The sequence below is a fragment of the Mchenga conophoros genome, linkage group LG2, assembly GCF_057382185.1.
Source record: "Mchenga conophoros isolate Kocher_MC1m ecotype Shallow Benthic linkage group LG2, M_conophoros_male_GT1.1, whole genome shotgun sequence".
Lineage (NCBI taxonomy): Eukaryota > Metazoa > Chordata > Actinopteri > Cichliformes > Cichlidae > Mchenga > Mchenga conophoros.
This window is the reverse complement of record NC_140527.1, coordinates 36,041,559-36,059,853: the sequence shown is the minus strand read 5'-3', so window position 1 is coordinate 36,059,853 and position 18,295 is coordinate 36,041,559. Positions and strand designations below refer to the sequence as shown.

The following is an 18,295-nucleotide window of genomic DNA, read 5'->3' as shown; positions in this document are numbered from 1 at the left end:
CAGGTGTAAGAACTCATAACATGCACTGGCTCGCTTTGAATTCAGCAGAAAATTACATTCACCATGCTCACACAGACTTTGTTGCTGGGAATTGGAAGGGTGAAGACTGTTTAATATCTGATTTGACTGAGTCAGACATTTGCATACTTGCATATAGCTCCTCTGATCAGTGTTTAGAGAAATTCTGCACTATGGTGTGTGTGAAAGTGACCCTTTTGATCTATATATTGGTAAGGATATCTTTTTTCCCTCCAAATTCTGACTGCAGGGACATGCTATGGGAATACTGACATGCTTGTAAATGAGTGTGAATGACAGTCAGTCCTCCCAGCTTTTCATATCTCATTCCACCCACTTGATGGGAAATATTGGACTAAAACTCCTGCTGTGCTCTTGGGATGTCTTGTTGAGTGTTTTCAGTGTTTATCTGTCTTACTCTCTGTCTCAGCATAAAGGATATCCGGCTTATTCATCTGTCATTCAGTTTTTCCTCTGATTCTACATTTTGTAGTTCAATATTCCTGTATTTTTGTCCACCGGCCCAATACTTCATAAAAGAAAGGTTTTATCTTTCTTCTTTCTTTCTCCCCCCCCTGTATTATGCTGTACCGTGTTTACATGTATAAACATCCCATTCTCCTTGTTGAAAGGCACTGTGTTATTGCTGGTGACCAAAAAAACAGATTTTAATTAAGTTTGATATAATTAGTTCCATCCATGTGGACATCTCAACATTTACGTTCATCTCTCTCAAACATGAATGCAACATTTGAAGGGTGCACAATTATTTCCAATCAAAAATCCCTCGTTGTCCAACTAGCATGATGAATGGGTGAATAAAACTGTAGATCGTAAACTGTGTCAAATTCTAAGGTTGAATTCCACTTCACTGTCCTATTTATATTGACAAGCAGCCACTGAAGCTACACTACTAAACACTCATGCCCCTATATTGGTAAGGGCAAGCTGGCAGGAGCATGTGTGAAAATGGCCCAAGGCAGTGAGTGCCCCTTACCCACCTTGAAGAGTGAGACGCTTTGACAACTCGAAGGCCTGAACGCACTGAATCCCCTTTGAAATGTTGTTGTTTGAGGCGGCTAAACGCTGAGGGTCAGTGGGGTGGCCACAGGGGAAGTGAAGAAGAAACAGAAAGGGAATGTTAGTATTCAGTAACACATCGTGTTAGTGTCAGCGCTGTACTTCTGTGAATGAGTGACAGAGCTGCACTTAAGGTCTAACCATCACTCTGTCTGGCTGTCTGTTTATCTAGCTCGCTGTCAGTACGTATCCGTCATTGACACAAGATTTGGCTCGACCACTTTCATGACGCAAAAAATATCTGGAGTACAGGAAACATACACTTACAGGCAGAGATGGGCAGTAATCTGATTACTTTTTTCAGGTAACGAGTAAAGTAAGGGATTACTGTTGCAAAAACGGTAATTAGATTACCGCTACTTTCCCGTAGGAACGCTGTGTTACTGCGTTACTAAAACTGTGATTTTTTTTTTTGCGAGAATGTGTCATGACAGTGACGTTAGCAAGTGCAACGTTCGTGACAACAGCTGTGTGCAGATCAACAGTGGATCATATATCGATTGTGGGAGAGAGTATGAGCGTGCAGCGTTTAAAGCGTGGAAGTACTGACCTTACTTTGAGTTTGATTCCATAAAAAGTGACAAAAACATTAGTGTCCGTTGTGCGTGGGAAGAAAACTTCTTTTTACAGCGAAAAAAACCCTAAACTTCCAAGCAAGCACTGAGTGCACAATGACGTAATGGGAAACTCACAGAGAAACTCGCCGATTCTTCCACTGACCGCCGCGGCACACCTGCACCAGGGCAAACCTCCGCCTACGCCACTCCTGCTTTACAGGTGAAAATAGAGCAACAGGACTGCTAGTCCTTTGATGTTATTTATTTTCTGCTGTGTTTTACTTGCATCTATTTGAAAGACTGAGTGTAAACACAAAAAAAAAAATATATTTTATCTGCTGGAATGTGCAGAAAATAGGTTTAAATGTTAAACAAATTTCTTCCAGTCAGAGAATGTTGCATATAATTACATTTTTGCTTGATGCATAAAGTTAAAAGGTTAAAACTGATAAAACAAGATTTAAAAAGAGACTTTTCCATTTGATTACATTTTGTATGATGGATTATGCAGAAAAAGTAGAATTGGGCTGAAAGATCTATCGCTTTATCACCTATTCAGGTTGTAAATCGTGTTTTTAAAAAGTAACTAAGTAACTAAGTAATTAATTACTTTTGAAAATAAGTAATCAGTAAAGTAACAGGATTACTTTTTTGGGGGAGTAATCGGTAATTAGTTACTGATTACTTTTTTCAAGTAACTTGACCAACACTGCTTACAGGACAGTTTTCAAAGGAGCTGGCATGCGAAAGGTGGGGCCAGGTTTCACAAAGAGCTCACCCGAAACCCTGGCTGATTGGGACCCACACCCAGTTTCACACCTTGGCTCAGGCGATTAGAGGATCATCAGGAGGTCCTTTTGTCCCTCTGTGGGGGAAACTCCCACTAGGTTTAAATCTGGGACTCCCCACCATTTGACCTTAGAACTGAAGAAGCTTCTCGGATGAGAGGTGAAACGTCTTCAAGCAACTTAAAGAAGTCCAGACGCTTTTCTTTGCAAGCTCCTTTGACTACAATGACCTGGATGACTGAGAACCTTCACAGACATACAGGACAGTTTGTTAGGTGTACCTATTCAGCTGCTCATTAACATGGAATTCTCATCAACCAATCACGTGGCAGCAAGTAGACATGGTCATGAAAACTTGAAGTTCAAACTGAGCATCAGAATGGGGAAGAAAAGGTGATTTAAAGAGACCTTGAATGTGGCGTGGTCGTTAATGCCAGACGGTTTATCTTAGCAAACAAACACAATGATGGCTAACATTATTATAAAGCTTAACAGTGTAACTTTAAGCCCCTCTATGGTTCTATAAGAGAACTAAGTGTTCTACCCACCAAAGATAAGATGCTTTATGGAATTATAAGATAGGGCAGGTTGCCATTTTGCAAAGAACCTCTTCATGCTACTTTTAACTGTATGTGTAATCTTTTCCGTTTTTTAAAAAAGACAGAACATCTCTGAGCCACTGAATTTTCTGGATTTCCAATAGCAGAACATGTCTCGCCAACAATGAAGTAATTGATAAAATAAATCAATGTTTATTTGTCCACTGGGAGCCCAACTATTGGAATCTGAGGAGAAATTGAAGAGTTAGTTGTAGTAGGCGTGTGGTCTTCTGGGCATTTTTGCGACATAGCTCTCTCAAAATAGAAATAAAACACAAGTAAAGTTACAGAAAGGAGCACTACACTTGTCAAATACATGAATATTGTTTCTAACCATGTCGATTTAATTCAATTTTATTTATATAGTGCCGATTCAAGTTCAAATAATCTTGTTTCTTTAACATGACAGTACGTTCACTACTCACATGGCCTCCACAGGCACCAGATTTCAATCCAACAGAGTACATTTGGATGTGTCAAAATGGGAGATTCACATCATGGATGTGTAGCATATGTGGGATGTTATCATTATCAATATGGACCAGAGTGTTTTCCAGTTTGAAGACAAAAGTGGGTCCAACTTGATACTAACAAAGTGTACCTGTAACAAAGTAGCTGCTAAATCTATGAATGCTTTTATATCGGTCTGTTCTACTGTTTTAAGTGTCATTGTTGATTTTGAGGTTTTTATCACATTTTTTGTTTTTAAATAAGTTTGAAAAAGTCAAATTCAAATGCAATCATGATTCCACACATCTCTGTTTCTGCAAATGTTAAGAACTGGGGCGCTAAAGAAGAAGTCTAACAGTTTTGGGAAGTCTGCAGTTTTCTCAGTATGCTGCACAGATCTGATGTTTTTGTCTGCCAGTGTTTTTCCAGTGAAGTGGGAGTGTGAGTGACAGATAAATCATATGCTTCATGTATGTCCACATTAATTTTCAATGTCTGTTTCCATTGCACTTTTTCACATTTTGTTTTTATTGCTAAACCAACTTACCCACCTCTGCCAAGTGAAAAAGCTGCCGTATTTTCATGATTGGATACTGGACTTTGCTGTGGGCTGAAAAAGCTGTGTACAGTCTTTCTGCCCCGAGCCAAGCGTTTGAAAAAGCTGTGTACAGTCTTTCTGCCCCGAGCCAAGCGTTTGCTCTCAATAGCTCAAAAAGGACTCAGGACTGTTCTACTATGAAAATGGCAGGTGCTTCAGGACTGTTTCTCAGGTCGCTCCACATAAATTTCTCTGTTGTTTATGCATCGAATGATCTTATTTACATACCACTCTTGACTCTTTTTAAAAATAAATAAAGTTAATGTCCAAACCTGCTAAAAAGATTAGCACATGCATATGCAAGAAATAAAGAGATATGCAGAGGTTCCCTTTGAAAATTGACTCAATTGACTGGAAAAATTAAAAAAATATATTTTTAAAGTATGCAGCTGCTGGCACCAAAGTGCTGTTGAGAGAAAGCTAGTAATTACATACAGGTCATGGTGATGAAAAAGTCTATCAAAAAATACATGAATAAATACATACATATACTGCAAATATCTTTTGCTGTCTAAATTTGTACACGATATCTTTCCAGCAGCCTTCTTATTGGGTTTGTAGGACACGCATTTTATGAATGAAAGGGTTAGTCAGCCACATGGGGTTTTTATCCACAATCGTAAATATCTGTCTAGTTACAGCAATAGATTAAAAAAAAGATCTCTAAAGGCTGTGATCTGGGTTATGATCTGCTGCCCTAGTTCTTGTCCGAGTCCTATTAAATATTTTACAGATTATATATAGTTGATACTGTTTCCATTCCATACTCTAAGAAAAATACCCTATTATTTGGTCACCAGCTGTGTTAAATTAAGTGGCTGGTTGAAAAATCAGATGGTAATTTAAAGTAACACATGGATGAACAGGAAATGTATTATTGGTTGACCTGGACATGATCAAACATAGTGATTCAAACATGGTGAACGTTGAAACAAAAGGCAATGACAGTATTTTCTTTTGCTAATTTTCCAACACTGCAGTGACGGGTAGCTGATAGTGTCGACCTTCCAGAGTGCTTTTGTAACAGCATGGTGGCTGTATTTGCTTAGCAACAAAGGTTAGCTCAGTTTAAAAAAATATATAAATGCTTATTTATATTTTTATTTTAAAGAACACTGGGTCAAAGTGGCACTTCTGCACAGCACAATGCCTACTATGGTTACTCTCTCACTGTGAGAAGCGAGAATGGCATCAGGGAATCTATTTTCCATGTCCAGCATGAAGAGAAAGTGCTGTAGGCCATACCAGCATTAGCTCACAGAACCATGGTAAACCTTGTGGTGAATGACCAAGCCTACCCTAAAAGCTATCAGCTAAAGAGGTGTAATTGTATTAAGTCATGACATTTGCTTTTTTTATGTTTAGCTTTTCAAGCGTATTTACCAATAACAAGAATAAGATGTCTAATGAGGTGCATTAGGTAAATTAAGTTTTTAGATAAAAGTTCCTTATCTATGTGTCCACTAAGGCTGTTGGGAGGGTGGCATTCATCCTGGATGCATCGCTTGTCTATTGTAGGGCATACAGAGAGGGAGACAACCATCCACACTCATATCTATGTGCAATTTAAAATCACCAGTTAACCTAAGAAACACAGGCTCCATTGTGTGGTGGTTTACACATTTGCCTTACCAGCAAAAGATCCCTAGAATGGCATCTGCCAAATCAAATATGCAGCGCTACCTTCTGTGGCGTCTGTTTGTGATAAAGGGAGCAGCAGAAAGGTTAACGAAAAAACAAAAGATACTAATATGGATGCCTTTGGATTGTGGGGGGGGGGACTGAAGCACCCGGAGAAAACAGATAAACTCTACCAGATCCAGCCGACTGATTGTTTTCCTTGCTGTGATGTGCCAGTGTTTACCACTCAATGGTAAAAATAAATAAATAAAAATTATACACAAAAACATGTGAAAATTGCCTCAAGGCATAGGTCTGGCAGAGGGTCAACTAAATCAGGCAACCCACTGAGCTTGAAACCCTGCATTTCTTTATATGGAGTTTCTCTATTTTCATTGTTTGGTTTTGTTTTTGTATTTTTATATAGGAAGGATGAAGCAAAATAAAACTTACTTTTACTTATGCTGCTTACAAAATCTATCATGTGCAGTATTAGCACTGTTTTCCATCTCCAGTATTAAGAAGGCTCAGTGATTTCTTATGGTTTAATGTTCTAATTCATAAAGTGATTATTTGTTGTGAGGGGTCTGTTTTTGCCATTTATGCTGTTATGGTTTCATGGCTTCGTTTTTTATTCAGTTAAAAGTGGCACAGGTGTTGTTATCCAGGCTTTTTCTCAGTGGCAAAAGCAGATGTCCTTGTAGATTTAGCTGCATAATATGTGGATGTCTGTGTGTATCTTATATCCCTGTAGTTCGAGATATTTGACATTTTCAGATCTGATTAACCTTTCTCTCTTTTTGCTGTTGTCTTTACATTTCATTAACATTTAACAGTTTCACAGTTGAGGAGAGGAATAGGCAAGGCAAGGCAAGTTTATTTGTATAGCACAATTCAACAACAAGGTGATTCAAAGTGCTTTACAGAGACATTAGAAACAAGAACAAATAAAAAGCATGATTTAAAATTGATTAAAACAAGCAAATAACCTAACTAACTAATTAACAAACAAACAAACAAACAAACAAACAAACAAACAAACAAAACAGTATATAAAATCAGAACAGATAAAATCAGAACAGTAGATAAAATCAGTAGTTAAATGTAAGTTTTGAAATTTAAGCTTAAAGTGTGGATTTGGTGCTTTATTCAAATGCAGCTGAGAACAGGTGAGTCTTCAACCTGGATTTAAATAAACTGAGTGTTTCAGCTGATCTGAGGCTTTCTGGGAGTTTGTTCCAGATATAAGGAGCATAAAAGCTGAATGCAGCTTCTCCGTGTCTGGTTCTGACTCTGGGAACTGATAAAAGACCGGATCCAGATGACCTGAGGGATCTGGATGGTTCATACTGGGTCAGGAGGTCACTGATGTATTTTGGTCCTAAACCATTCAGAGCTTTATAGGCCAGCATCAGAACTTTAAAGTCTATCCTCTGACGGACAGGCAGCCAGTGTAAGAACCTCAGAGCTGGACTGATGTGGTCCACTTTTTTGGTCTTAGTGAGGACTCGAGCAGCAGAGTTCTGAATGAGCTGTAGTTGTCTGACTGATTTTTTAGGTAGACCTGTAAAGATGCTGTTACAGTAATCAAGCCTACTAAAGATGAATGCATGGACTAGTTTTTCCAGGTCCTGTTGAGACATCAGATCTTTTATCCTTGATATATTCTTGAGGTGATAGTAAGCTGACTTTGTTATTGTCTTAATGTGTTTTTCTAAGTTTAGGTCTGCATCCATCACTACACCCAAATTTCTCGCCTGGTTTGTGGTTTTTAGATGTATAGATTGAAGTTCTCTGGTGACCTGTAATCGTTTTTCTTTGGCGCCAAAGACTATTACCTCAGTTTTGTTTTTGTTTAGCTGGAGAAAATTGTGGCACAACCAGTCATTGATTTCCTCAATGCATTTACCAAGAGCCTGTACAGGGCCTCGGTCTCCTGGTGACATTGTGATATATATTTGTGTGTCATCTGCATAGCTGTGATAGTTTATTTTGTTGTTGTTTATAATCTGTGCCAGTGGGAGCATGTAGATGTTAAACAGAAGGGGTCCCAAGATGGAACCTTGGGGAACTCCACATGTGATACTTGTCTGCTCAGATGTGAAGTTACCTATTGATACAAAGTATTTCCTGTTTTCTACGTATGTTTTGAACCAGTTTAGTACAGTTCCTGAAAGACCTGTCCAGTTCTCCAGTCGTTTGAGTAATATGTTGTGGTCAACTGTATCAAATGCTGCACTGAGATCCAGTAAAACTAGGACTGACATTTTTCCACTGTCTGCGGTAATAGCTCGGTATAGTTTTAAATGCTGTATTGTCAGGGTTTATTTGTGCACACATGGATGCATGTATCGAACATTTTATTTATTCCACGCTGTGTTTATTCTGTCTAGCTGGTCCTGCTGTAACTACATGGATATCCGTGACACTGTTTAATCGTATTAATATCCCCACGTTATTGCATTTCTTTATTAGCAAACAAAGATAGTTAATTTATTGAGATTCAGAGTCTGATGTAGCCGTTGTGCTGGATTATGGCTGTCTTATTGGAAAATGAAAACTGTCTCTCACATTGTCTCTAGCAGTTGTTGGTGCACTTATTTCATGTAGCTTTCATTTTGACACCCTCCAGGATGCTGCGCAGAAATTTAGCATATTGAGTCTATTAAACCAATGAAATATTCTGTCACTCAAGCGAATATAAACAAACACGCCTTCCTACACAAACACATAGTGGCTACAGTGCAGCCATCAATGCTGTAGATGTACTACAGGCACAGAAACAGTCTAAAGGAATATTCTGCTTCCTCATATAAAACTATAATGTGAATTATGAATGCCACTTACTTCTTTGAAAATAGTTCAGCTCATTCCCTTTCTGCCTGCTGCTTGCTTCCAGCTTGGAATTAAACTTTCATATCTGTTTTGAACTGTTAGGGAGTGCGCTCTTTCTTCTGCCAACCTCTGCACTGAACCCTCGCTAGATTTATTGGAAATGTGACACACCTCTAAGGCAACCTGTTTGCTGACAAAATTTCTCAAAATGTGTTCCTGTTATTTTTTTTCTTTTTCTTTTTTGGTGAAGCTGCTTCTATGTCTCTCTGTACTCAGTCAAACGGGTAAAGCAAACTAATGTGGTGTTTATTGCTAGTCACTATATGAGGCTCAGAATTAGAGAAAATACTACAGTTAATGTTAACACTCCTATCTAACCTGAGGCCATGATAGAGTTCCTTTGCAGGGTAGTTTTGTGGCAGAGTCGAAAATGAAATCTCTTGGAAGAGAGGGGATACTTATTGGCATTCCGTGTGCAACGCCTTGCTCCCTGTTTCTTGCCAGTGGCCAGCACCCAGTGTCTCAGTAGTCCTATATTCCAGACCCGAGTGTGCTCTCTGCCGATAATAAACAACCGAACAACCACGCTGGAGTCATAGAGGTTTACTGACTTACAATCCGACCACCTTGCTCTGTCTATCTCGCTCAACGGTTGGGTGCAACCTTTGCTTTATGTTCAGTGTTGACATGTTTTAAAACCCCTGCTGTTTCTGCTTTGCTCCCAGGTCTGAATGTCATTGGGCTTGTTTAAAAAAAAAAAAGAGAGGGGGGTGGGACTGGTTAGACTGAGGGAGGGACGGGATCTTTGGCATTTGGCCCAATGTCAATAAAGGATTAAACTCCAAAAGACATCTGTTAAATGATGTGTCTTTTTTCAGCTTCTTATCAAATCTCCTTCTGTCCACTGGGGAGCAGTTTCTGACCCTGTCTCATGTATTGTAGGTTTCACCCGTGTGAGGAGATTGCTGCTGCTGCTGCTTCTGTCCTTCCTCCACACCCAGGCCTCCCCCCCTCCTCCCTCTTCACCAGAGCAGGGCAGCCACGGAAGGCTTGGCTCGATTTCAGGGAGGCTCAGATCCTGCAGCCACGTCAATCACGTCTTCACCGCTGGGTAACTATCAAGCATGCTATGAAACTACTGCTGCCTTTGAATTTTTCTGGCATGAGAAGCACAGACATTTGAGATTATGTAGTCTTGTTTTTGGAATTGTTTTTTATGCTTGTTTGTTACTTCTGGAGTCGGTCATGTGTGCATTTCTCATGTAAAGAGGCATTTTCTCCATCCAAGCGTGCAATAAACACACACACTTGCTCTCAACCGCACAAACAGAGATGCCAGAGGGTACAGGAGATATCTTTAGGCGGTTGATAATTTATTTATTTGTTTTTTTTAATTTAATCCTATTGACTAGTTTGACGGGGTGCCATGGTGATGCACTGTCACAGCAACAAGGTTCTGGGTTTAAGCCTGATGGTTAACTGGGCCTTTTTGTGTGGACTTTCTATGTTCTTCTTGTGTTTTTTCAGGGTACTCTGGCTTCTTCCTGCAGTACAGAGGTGCATAGTAGGTAGGTTAACTGGTAATTCTGAATTGGCCGTAAATGTGAGCGTGAGCCTACAGGTTAGGCTGTGTCCTTGTGTTACAGTAGCTCTGGGAGGGACTGGCACTTTGTCTAGGGGTTACATTGCCTCTTGCCCAACGGCAGCTGGCACAGGCTTTAGGTGCTTGCAACCCTCTACAGCAGGGTTATTAACCATGCAGCACACTGAATAGCTTTCCAAAGTGTAACAATTGTAAAGAAGAAGGGAGAAGCCTTGGAATATTTCACTGTATTTTGCAAAAGGTAGCACTATTTTGCCAGTTGTCAAGAGTGGTTGTCTGAATTGTTGATTTCATGTAGGCCAGAGGTTTGAATCATTGTCAATTTAACAACCTTCTGTCCAGCCGGTACCTCATAGGTTTAAAACAGAAATTCTTCTATAGATACTGAAGTTGTTGCTGCAGGGCAGTGATTTAGCTGAAAAATGACATAGGCACTAAACAACCTTGCTTTTCTACAGGAATATAACAAGAATGCAACTAGTTGGCAACCATTTGTGTCGTGTCCCCTGTTTCTGTCGTATTTCAATCTCGTGTGACTAAATAATTAGTAAAATTGCTCATGGCCTGCCATGCCACACCAAAGTTAGATTACTAAACCAAGAGCTTTGTGCAACCATTAATTTGATAGATGACAGCAGTATTTGTCCGTGATTATAGAAAACTGACACTTACGAATGTTTTATAGGTTATTATATGGGTGGCTGTAGCTCAGGTGGCAGAGCAGGTCAGCCACTAACCAGAAGGTCGGTGGTTCGATCCCAGGCTGCCTCCTAGCTGCATGCCAAATATCCTTGGGCAAGATACTAACCCCGTGTTTGCCTACTGGTGGTGGTCAGGCAGCCTCGCCGGACAACTGTCAGTGTTCCCCAGGGCAGCTGTGGCTACCATGTAGCTGCCATCACCAGTGTGTGAATGTGTGTGAGTGAATGGGTGAATGACTGAATGTAGTGTAAAGCACTTTGGGGTCCTTAGGGACTGAGTAAAGCGCTATACAAATGCAGGCCATTTATTATGCAGTGGTGGCCATAGACTACTACAGTCGTCACATTGTCTTTGGACAATATATTAGTGCTCTGTTTATAGCTTGCTCTGTTAGAAAAAAAAATTTGGATACATATTTATGTCACAGTTATACTTTAGTAATTTTCGGCTAGTGTCCACTGAGTTCTGAGGTCTGCTGGTGACCTCGCTACCCTGTCTCAGTTGACACGTTGAACTAGTTCTGCATAATACATCTCTAAACTTCCATTTTTGCCCATTATTTTAACTTTCTAAATTCAGATTTGTACATATTCTACTGAATTCTTCAGGTAAATAGTGAAAAAAAAAAAGACAAATGAATGCACATTTCCAATGTGTGGTGTTATGCAAATGTTGGGTGCATCAAGACGAACAGCTGGCTGAGCTAATTCTCCAGGTGGGTGCCGTTAAACCATTATACACAAATTAAATGTAGTTAAAAAAAGAAGATGAATGGACATGGAGTTTGTTAATAGTTTAATGCATCTGTTCTCATCTCCTTTTTTGTTTCCATTTCCCCCTTTTTCATCACAGTTTTTAAAATTTTGTTGCCTTCTCCTCAACTCCAGAAAACCTTTAAATTACCTGAGTGAAATTATGTACCTGTAGGTTTAGCCTACTTACTACACATAAATTGGACTCACACTAGAAACATGTAATCTATGCATCCTTTTATTTTCCTTCTTGCTTTCCACGAAGCTCTACTATATGCATTTGATAACCGTGTCCACCTACACTCAGTTATTGAAGGCCCATCGTTCCAGACTTAAATAAATGGGTCTTAGGTTTCTGCCGTGCAGTCACCCTCCAGAGCCAGTTCAATCACTGTCTAACCAGGAGTTACATCCTTTCCCTGCCCTTATCTCTAACTCCAAATTACGGAGTTTCAGCCCAGTTGTCACATCAGAGAGTCACAGGAGGACGTCAGGGAACCAGGGGCCAGCTTAGACAAGGTTATAAAAGACAGAAAAAAGGCAGAAGGTGGTTTGTAAATACACAATGAGGATTATGCGGATGTAGCGCCAGCCCACTGCCCTGCCTTGGCAGGGAAATAGTTCACTCAGTCATCCAACTGGTGTGCCATGAGGGAATATTGCCTTGCTTTGGCTGCTGCACATAAGAGATGTGGTTTTAGAGTTACAGCCTGCTATCTTGCTAAAAGACATTTGAGAAAGGGTTTACTGCTATACTTTGTCAGCGATGGAAATTTTGCTCGCTTTTTCTCCCCCCCTCTCTTATCTGCGGGCTGCTGCATTATAGTCTGAGTCCATGATTGGCATTCTGCAAGTGTGGTCCGCTACTTTGATTAAAAAAAAGAAGTAAAATAAAAATATGTCAGCTATACATATAAGCTTCTGTCCCAACGTGTCAGCTGCTGAAATTACCCTGTCTCCACGTTTCTGCTCTCTTGTGTCACATTGTGCATAGAAATGAGCTAATGGGGGAGCACCCAGACTGCTCTATCCTGATGCTAATGAACAACAAAGTAGCATGAACAGTAGTCATCAACATGTTTTCCTGAGGTTTACACCTGAAATTCCAATATTTTCCCACCTACTACCACATTACCCATTGTTGTATAATTTTCTTTTTCATATCAAGATAATAAACCAAAAGCATAGGATTCTTCCTCTTTAATGGGCTAAAGAGGTCACATTAGTGCTTTAAGGGTTTTAAAATAACAGCGTAACCACAGATAAGCACCCGAAGCAGCACTACAGAGCTCAGTGTTAACATCACATACTGTTGCTGTGGCTCCCTGCTAATCTATGTTCAAGGCAGCTTAGCCTATTTGCCACCATGAATGTCCCAGAGTGTGTCACAGTCTCAAAGACCCACCACACTGGCTTCTGGGAGCATCGCGTTCCCTTTTCTTTTTTTCCACCTTTCCACTCTCCATCACTCTTTAATTCCACTCTTCTTCTCCCCTGTCACAGTTTGATCTTCTTATCTTTACTTTGATTCAAATCTTCTGCGGCCCTCTTTCATTTTCTTGTTCTCAGCCCTTTCTTAAGGTCCTGCATGTTGTGATGAGCCTGAGGCTGCTGGGCGTCTGTGGTGTCCTCCAGAGGCATGGCTCCTGAGCAGAGGAGCAGGTTTGAGGATGAGTGAATGTGGCACTCCGCTATCATCCTCTCCCTCTTCTCACTAGTCTCCCTTTTGCTGTCACATCTCCCACTCCTCCTCTTCACTCCTTTATTTCCCATTTCACTTAGCATGTACTATCTCTCCCTGACTCTCTTTGCCTGTCGCCTCTGAGAATGATGCGTATGAGGGTGGCGGAGAAACAGATATAGCTTCCCGACAGAATTGTCTTTACTTGTTCTTCTGGTGCGTGTATGTGCTTGTAAGTTGTACTGAATTGTAAATGGGTAAATGGGTGGTTGTTCATCTTAATGCTGGTATGGGAATATGTGGGAGGGAAGGGTATGCTGTTTATGTTTACTGCATCTCAGCATTCCCATTCCAGGAACAAAGAATTGCTGTGTGTAAACTGGGTGGAAGGGTGGGTGGGTGGTGAGGTGTGGGTCATTGTCTGTGAAGAAGATGCTTTACACACACGCACCTTATGGTGGCCCAGAGTGCACACCACAACAAGTTTGACAAAACAGGATAACAAGATGTAAGAAACCACAGCAAAAATGATCAGAATGAAAATGCATTTAACAAAACACATCAACACGCAGCAAAAACTGAAAATGCAAAAATCACACAGAGAGAGAACAAAACAGTAAAACAGAAAGTACAACAAAGATAACCCACTTCATTTAGAGAATAGTAGAAATGTACCATTTAAAAAATTAAAAGGGAAACTGTTAATTAAACTAATTAAATTAAACACATAGCACCATATGAATATGCCAAATCTATAGACAAGGGACCAGATTAGCTGCACCCAGACCTTTCAGGTTTCTGTTTGTACTCTGCTTATAATCTAAGTTCTATTGACCACTAATATTTGAGCAGGCTTTGGTTGGGTAGAGGTAAACAGTGTAGGTTTAAAAATTTGACAATCTCAAAATCGTCAGCTGTCAGTGATTTATCTTCTTGTTAGCTGTTTTGTGCATTAGTAAACAATAATCAGTGGCTGGAACAAGGAGTCTTGATCCAGATATTTGCTGGCTACACTGAAAGCCCCTAAAACATGGACCTTTGCCACAAGGGGCTAAGTCAGCAGATTAACATACAAACATACATTCTAATTTGTTAATATTCTCTCACCAGTCAGTTAGCTACAACTTGCTACTATTGGGTTGGGGCCTCTTTAATATTTAGAACACCCTTCGTTGTCTGTGAAGGTTCTCAGTCATCCAGGTCATCGTAGTCTAAGGAGCTTGGAAAGAAAAGCGTCTGGACTTCTTTAGGTTTCTTGAAGACATTTCACCTCTCATCCAAGAAGCTTTTTCAGTTATAAGAGCAATTGGTGGAGAATCCCACATTTTAAGCCCTATGGGAGTGTCCCCAAGAGGGTCATGGACCCCCTACTGATCCTCTACCTCATACGAGCCAAGGTGTGGCCCAGGATGTGAGTGGGCGTTAAAGCATCTGGGAAGGGATCTCAAAACTGGATTAAAGATGGCAGACAGTTGGTGTCGTTGGTGTCCCGGGCATCCTGGGCCATTTGACCTCAGTCAATCACATGATAGGGTGGGGCTAGGTTTCACAAGGGGCTCATGCGAAACCTTGGCTGATTGTGACCCACAACCGTTTTCACACCTGATTAGATAGAGGATCAATAGGGGGTCCGTCACCCTCTTGGGGAAAAACTGCAGACAGATGACTGAAAAACTCAGTGTCATGTTCCCCGTGTCTGCCCGGCTGACTCAGGTTGGCTACATACGTTTCTTGTTTACATCTACCTCTCTCACGCTTGCCGTGTCTTGCCGGGGCGGAGCTCATTGTGGGCTCCATTTCCCTTGGAGCCCTGGGTGTGCAAGGTTGCTGGTGTGCTGTGTTTTGTGAAGTCCCTCGTGTGTGAAGAGCTCCTTTTCCGGATTCCCCTGTGCCCTGGATTCCCCCTGCCCTCTCACTTGTATATATTCGCAGCTGGTGTTGTATAGCAATAAACGGAACTTTTAGCTGCCTCGTCTGCGCCTGAGTCCATCCCACATCGTGACACAGAGAATTCAACTCAGTCGCATCAACAACCATGCCACCTTTCTACCCCTTTCTGATACTCAGTTTAAAATTGGGCAGGTCATCTTGACCTTTGTGTCTACATGTCTACATATGTTGGGTTTCTGTTAGATGAGTTGCTAATTAAATATTTCGATTAATGAGCACCGTACCTAATAAAATGGCCAGTGAGTGAATGTTCTGAATGTTGTGCTTTTACTCGTATTTTTGTCTTATCCCTTTTTTTATTGCTTAGTTTAGCACTTTTAAGTTAAACTGCAATTATATCTGAAAGTGTGTGTGTGTGTGTGTGTGTGTGTGTGTGTGTGTGTGTGTGTGTGTACAGTCTGCCTGGTGTGCACTCACACAAGCTAGCAGACATGCACTTGTGTAAAATTAAATCCACGTCAGCAGGCAGCCATTCAGATAAGATTAACAGGACCTGACGTTTTCTTCGTTGGAGACATATGCTTGCTCCAATTCCCTCAGAATATTTCCCCTTGCCTTCGTCTTCAGTCCAAATTGCATTTCATCTCAGTTCGAGGACATTTCTCCCCACTTACCCTGTCTGCCCACAGCAAGACCTGTTCTCACTATTAATTTGATTTCTGATATTGTTATTACAGAGCAGCATGATTAGGAGTGCATGAGTTAGATAAAAGCCTTGTTTTATGCCATATTGAAGCCAATTAGCATTAGTGTACACTTTCACCTCAGCAGACAGATGACTGTAAATGCTGATTTTATGAATGCAGACTAGCTCGCTGCTAGGGACATTGTGTAAAGGAAAAGGCCGTTTGTTTGCCATTCCAGGTTCAATGTTTACGACCCCTCTTTTAAAAAAAAATTATATCATGCTAGAGGAAATTAAAAATTCATCTGCCTCCTGTGTGATGGATTTCTCTAAGAATCACAGGCTGCTGTGTCAATTAACTCTTAAACTACAATATTATGACTTGAGCCTTGAGTAAAGAATTGCACACAAGTGTTAAATTAACGTCAGTTTGAGCAGGCATTATACATGTAATGCTGCACATAGTTGAAGAAAAGGATTTATATAAAAGTGAGGAATGAGGGGCCGTGTTATGGGTTAGTGAGTAACACCTACATAGATGTGAACATCATTTATACATAAGCGCAGAGGCTGTCACATGGATGTCACTGAGGGCTATAGTGAGGAAATGTGATTATCATTTATGCATAAGCACCATTATTGTGTGGGAACAGTGCACTGCAGAAAGTAATAACATCGGTATCTTAAAGCAGCCGAAGCAGGTAGAGCTGTTTCATCCGTCTTCTGCCAGGGCTGCTTTAAAGCAAACTGCCTCACTAGTTGGCTAGCATGTTTGTGTGGTCTTGAGCTAAATGTATAGCTTTAGTAGAAAGAGACAGTGTGTTGGAAAATAAAGTTCTGGCTGAAGAGATTTAATGCACTTGTAGTTAAGCATTTTCCCCCACTATATTATATGGGGAAAACTAGTTTTTGTTCACTGCATTTAAATGCTCTTATTATAGTAGTTACTTTTTAAGATTTACATTTACACACAAAAATAATTAATTAAGTCGAACCCTTTCAGAAAAAAAGCTGTATTTTCTTGTCGTTGTCACAAAGGCCTTTTCATGCCTGTGGTTATTAGCTGTTGCATCAAAGAGGCTTTCTGTATAAAGTCATCAAATGGTTTTATTCACTTTCAACTGGCGATGCCTTTTAGCAGCTGTTATAAAGATGTGATTAAACAAGGTGTGAGGTGATGTAAACAACAAGGAAGGGTTCAGATTGAAAAACAGATTTAAACATAGATTATGATGCTTCCTGTTGCCCTGTTTAAATGTTGGAATTTTTAATGCTTAGAGAAACTCTAGGTGCCTAATCTTTAATTCAGTTAGGACCACAGTCAAAGGAAGATGAAAAAGAAGAAGTTATTTTATCTGCTAAATTTTACATTCTCCATTGGCAAATGTAGAACACATATGATGATACATGGAGAGGTTGAGTATCCTCTACAGAACAGATCAGGCATCAAGTACAACAGATGGGACGCTCATTAAATCAAGTTACATTAAAGCAACTTAACTACTGTACCCTACATGTGGATGAGTTTATTGCAACTGGGGCTGCGCTTGACTCTGAACTGATGCTGTGGCCATTTCATATGGTCATTGTTGAAGACATTATGACATTGTGACAAAGTACCCTTAACATATTCTAGTTTTTCTTAAATTCATTTAAATTGTTTTAAGTATAATTTAATCTTAAATAACAAAAATCATTTGATTTGACTTTAAAAAAATCTCGGTGTTATTCTGGAGTGCAGATATGCTATATTTTAATATATCCTTTGGAACATTAGTTGACGCTAGTGAACCTCATTAATCTTCTCAAGCCCCTTAGGTTTCTCTTTTGACTTTTTGAATGGACTTAGCCCTCAGCTGGGAACTACAGAGCTAAACATGACAATCCTATAAAGCATTTAAAACAACCTTTTACTTAACAGACAGAATCCTTGGCTTAGTTTAATGCTTGCCGATGTGGTAAATTTGCTTTTGTAAGACCTATCAATGCTGTCGTCACACTGACAGGAATTAATTATGGTATCCCATAATTTATCCATGTAGCAGATGGGGAAGCAACACATATTGAATCTTGGCTTTCATACAGGCACGACCATTACTGTGTGAGCTGTGTGAGACAGAGTGGAGGTAACTGAGAAGTAGCTGAGTGTTGTGTGTTTGTGATGCTGTCACTCTGATGTGTTATAAGCCATTAGCAGAGCTACGAAACGGTAGCTCAGAGGAACAAGTCATTGATCTTTTGTGTCTGCATTTGTTGATTGTGTGCACCTGTAAAATGTAGCTTCAACTTTGGTAGATGTCAGGTAATATGATTGCGGGTGGTGGTTCATACTTGCACGTGTTTGTGTGCAAACTGTGCTGTGCAGCACAGCCTTCATTTAGGATTCTGCAGACATAGTCACAACTTTCCTGCTAATCCCGGAGCACTGTAATTGTCA

The 18,295-nt window shown here is 40.3% G+C and overlaps 1 protein-coding gene across 3 annotated transcripts in view; it reads left to right on the top strand.

Moving 5' to 3' along the window:
• The window catches only part of drp2 (dystrophin related protein 2), a 180,991-nt gene that overhangs the window by 54,987 nt on the left and 107,709 nt on the right, over window positions 1-18,295 (top strand). For all 3 annotated transcript variants that reach the window (XM_085243843.1, XM_085243866.1, XM_085243875.1), the window contains exon 2: window positions 9,488-9,656. The gene's annotated coding sequence lies outside the window, so the exon portion shown is untranslated. The remainder of the gene's footprint in view (window positions 1-9,487; window positions 9,657-18,295) is intronic.